Source organism: Notothenia coriiceps, unplaced genomic scaffold (genome assembly GCF_000735185.1).
Source record: "Notothenia coriiceps isolate Sejong01 unplaced genomic scaffold, NC01 NC01_scaffold00038086, whole genome shotgun sequence".
In the NCBI taxonomy this organism is placed as follows: Eukaryota; Metazoa; Chordata; class Actinopteri; order Perciformes; family Nototheniidae; genus Notothenia; species Notothenia coriiceps.
This window is the reverse complement of record NW_011370787.1, coordinates 1-4,313: the sequence shown is the minus strand read 5'-3', so window position 1 is coordinate 4,313 and position 4,313 is coordinate 1. Positions and strand designations below refer to the sequence as shown.

At 40.0% G+C, this 4,313-nt stretch overlaps 1 long non-coding RNA gene across 1 annotated transcript; it reads right to left on the bottom strand.

Annotated features, from left to right (window-relative positions):
* Positions 1-1,171: 1,171 nt before the first annotated feature.
* LOC104967975 (uncharacterized) lies at positions 1,172-3,985 on the bottom strand. The gene is made up of 3 exons (XR_800775.1): positions 3,894-3,985; positions 2,872-2,962; positions 1,172-1,266 (listed from the first exon to the last, which is right to left on the bottom strand). It is a non-coding gene; the product is annotated as an uncharacterized lncRNA (long non-coding RNA).
* Positions 3,986-4,313: the final 328 nt, after the last annotated feature.

Sequence of the window (4,313 nt, the reverse complement as noted above, 5' to 3'; positions counted from 1 at the left end):
GGGGGCAGCGAGGCCTGTCTGTCAGCCGCTGGCAGGATGAGTGATCCCTGGCCACAGTACTGCTCCCCTGCCATTACCAGTATGATTTTCCTCCACTGCTAAATGTCACATCAATATTCGCAGCCAGCTAATTCATCTCAGCTGTCCTGGAAATGTAGTGACATCTCACATCCGGTTTGAATACAGATACTGTACAGCTCTATAGCCAGACCTTTGCTCTTAACTCATATTTGACAAGAGCAGTCATATGTTGCAGTTCAAACGCTGTCCAACCTCATGCATCCATGCCTATTTTTAAATTGAAAAATCGTTATGCAAGAAAACTTTATTGGCGGAGGCAGTAAGAGCGCAGCTTGACTTTCATTCGATTGCGGGTAGAGGGTGCATGAAGGGTAGATGAAAAAGGAAACGATTTTTCACAGGGTGTTCAACAGCAGGATTTAAGCCATATGTATTCTGAGCTGTGTGTCGGGGTGAGTGATGGCCTGAGTGTAAGGGTGGTGACACGAGGTGAGCGGGTGAATACTAAAGACGCACAAGGTCAAATAGCTCCGTGTTGCTGTAAGGTTAGACACGGTCAGTAAAAAAAGGCTTATGTTGTTGACTGGTCAGACTCACAGCCCTACAAACAGCAACTGTCTCAGGAGGGATATCATAGCGATACTAGTCTTATAGCTTTTGACACTAATAGTATCATTAATGATAATAAATAACAAAAGAATGAAAGAAGCCTTTCAAATATGCACTTTGTCATTGTGTGCATGACTGTCTTAGAAAGGAATCCATCAGATGCTAATGAGAGCTATGAGTCACCCTCAGTCTGAACATCATATTAGATAATAAAGTCACTACATAAAGTAATAATAAAGGTTTAGCTTCTCTGCACATGTTGTGCTGCACGCGTTCTTTCCCAAAGGTATACTAAGTGGCTTTTTCTATTTAAGTCATGACATTTAGGAGTTTGAAACTATTTATGCTTCAGGTGATTCAGATTCGTCAAGCAGTAAAAGCTTGATGCTAAGCAATATTAGTTAAAGCCAACTGGAAAATCGGTACTTGCTGACAATAACAAAGCATACAAATGCCGGGACCTAATTTGTACTTATTGGAGTGACTCTCTGTGGTTCAGATATGATGCAGGGATGCAGCACAGCTCGGTGTTTACCTGTCCTACATAGACCAGCAGCCGGGCGCTGAGAGGGCTCTCATCAGGACTCAGCCAGAACTCAGAGTTATCATCAGACGACACCGAGAACTGGAAATCACCTGGAGGGGAAAAACATGATCAAAGTGTGCGCCGGTAGAAGTACATATTTATGATCCCAGATAAGTAGAACCAGGGTAATCAGATAGGGCATGGCTCGGTAAAATGGATTCTTAGCTGGAAAAATGCACCTAAAATCTGATGCCCGAACTGCCCGAGGCAGCCGTCCGAGATGACACATTTAGTCGCAGTGATATCAAAGTTTTACAGTGACTGAATTTCTAATCCATATTTACCAACGGTGTGAATATAAATGAAGATGTTTGCATAGATCTACACTAGAGTTAGCCGTTAGTTGGTGAAGATTGTCTTTAAAAAGCTTAATTATTACTATTCTAATACAGTGACGCATTCCAACATTCCCTTCTGAATCATAAACCCTCTCCAACACACATTCATATACAATGTCTTTTTCTTCTTTTACATTTTCTTCCTTTGAATAAACTATGTGGATTCAGCTGGAAAAAAATGGAAAAAACAGTAGGCAAAAGTGTGAATATGTTTGTCTTAGTTGCTGAAATTGAAAACTAGGTAAAAGTAGGATATTCCTAAAAATCTATGGATCGACTCGAAAGGATAGCAACTTGGAATGTTTTGAATACAAACAGCAACCAACAAATCCTGCTTATTCTGCCTTTAAGAATACAAGTGGATGAAGAAGTTGTTGTTGTTTTTCTCTGGTTAAACTATTAATATAAGGAGCTGCATGAAGCTACGTTCCTCTCAGCAGATGCTCACCTCAAGCTGTTTCCATTTAAAAGTAACAAACAGTGAATGCCAGTGTGGTTTTGCAGTGTGTCATACTCTCTAAAGGACCTGATGACAAAATCAGGTTGTGTTGGGTTTGGCAAACAGTAATGCAAAGTAGATATATTTGTAAACACAAGACAATATTCTATTACAGTGAGTGGGAATACTCCAAAGAGACACCGTTAAGCTACATGCAAAAGCTACGTGGTGATGTATGCATTGCATTACATATGAAATATACTTGTATCTGTCTAAATGAGAATAATAAAAAGCCATAGATTGTCAAGGGTACATTAACAGCCGCAGGATATAGTGCAGGTCATGACTGTGACAGTTTTTATCGTCTGTAATCTGGAAAACCTCCAGGCATTTCTATGCTACAAACTCAGGTCAATGTAACACCCAATCAATCTACAATAGCATGTAGCAGGTTGTGTGTGTCAGTGTGAGGTGAAGGGCACTTGTTAGAGTGCTTGTCAGAATCCTCAAGATGACCTTTGAGTCATCATCTGTGGAGAGCCATGACAGCAGCGAAAGCTACACAGAAAACTGAAATGAACGGAGAACTAATTAATAACTCCAAATTCTGCAATGTGTGTAAGAGCCCTTGGGTGTAAAGACTTTTCAGTTCCCATAGAAACTGGGCACAAGGGTAGGTCTTCAGGGGTCCTGCAATGAGATTTAGCTGGGAGATGGCTGGAATTCAGTCCTGATACAAATGTGAATATCCACTATATTAGTGGCTCTCAGGAGCTTGGATTAAGAGGGCAAAAGGAATTTTCCACTCTTGTAAAGGACACATGCTCCAAGGCCCCGAGCCTCTGAGGAGGGGCTCACTAATAAGATGAGTTAGTTACCATCTCTGTAAGGGTGAAGGAAGCCAAATATTCTCAGGCCATAGTTCTTCCACTTTGGAGCGACAGCCAGTTTCTTCAGCGTGGTGCGGGTCTACAGTGAAACAGATAACAATTCAGATCATAGAGGCAGCAGCATTAATACAGAAAGAAAACAGCTTCAACTTTAAGTGTGAACATAACTGACCATATTAGGGCTTTTCAAATAGGGATGGGACAATTTTGTATTTTATGTGGAACATGATAATTGTCATTGTGGTAAACCTACATTTACATTTTAAGGGATGGACACACATATTAGTGTAGATCTATGCACAGATCCTCACATGAAAAATGATATTTAAGATTTATAATTGTTTTTTCAATAGAAATGACGTGTGTCCTTACAGTGATGCCATTAAAAATATTAGTTTCTTGACAAAATGTAAAGATTATATGTTGATATTATTAGGGTCATTTTAGGAATCACAACTATTTAAATCAGAGTTATTATAAAGTGTTATATTGTCCCAGTCAATTGTAACTAACTTGTGGAGCTAACATTAGCTTAAATAATTAAGAATCTGGAAACAAGAAAATAAAATCTGCTTGCGACGGGGACATTTCAGAATTGATAGAAATAAAATAAAAAGCATCTGCCCACCTCTGTTCTGGCAGATTTTTCCAAAGGTTACTACACATTTCTAGGGTTGAACTTAACACATCATTAAATGCATAATATGCAATGAGAACTAAGAGCCTGACAGCTGAAGTAAAAGTAACTACATTCGTGTGACTTGTAAAAATATGCCATCAACAAAACAAATCATTTAACCAGTTGAGCCTTGAGCCTGTTTTTCAGGCCTCAGGCTCGAAAATGACATTCCTAGCACAATTGACTATCTTCACTTCTAAAAAGGGACAAATTAATAATCATTTTTCTCAAAGCAATGATAAACCTGTGAGTTGGATGTAGAAAAGTCAAAATCAATATAAAAATGTGTTATACAGGTGAGAGGTCAGTCAGCCCGCTCTGTATTACTTACATGAGGGTAGTGAGGGTAGTGCAGGTTCTTTCTGAGTTGGGCTATAGAGGAGCCACACCAGTCCTCAAACACATGCAGGTTGGCCTGTCCCTTATACTGCAGACACACAGAGACACACAGATGGACAGGTTAGTGCAGGCAGCAGCAACAGCATCACATTTGGTATTGAAAAGGCAGGTTATGCTTTAGTACTTCAGCTACTGCATGTCCCATCCTGACAGCAAAATTGCCATGTGCACTGGTTTCAGAATATATATTTTTCAAATGTATATTATTTCTGAAGCCATTTTGCCGTGCAGGACGAATGAATTCTTGGAGAGACATGTGAACGTAGTGTGAAGTTCCGAATGTTTGCACTGTCCTGGATAAGAGAAGGTGACAGAGAGCTCTTCAGGAGTATCAGGAGGAGGAGGAGGGGGG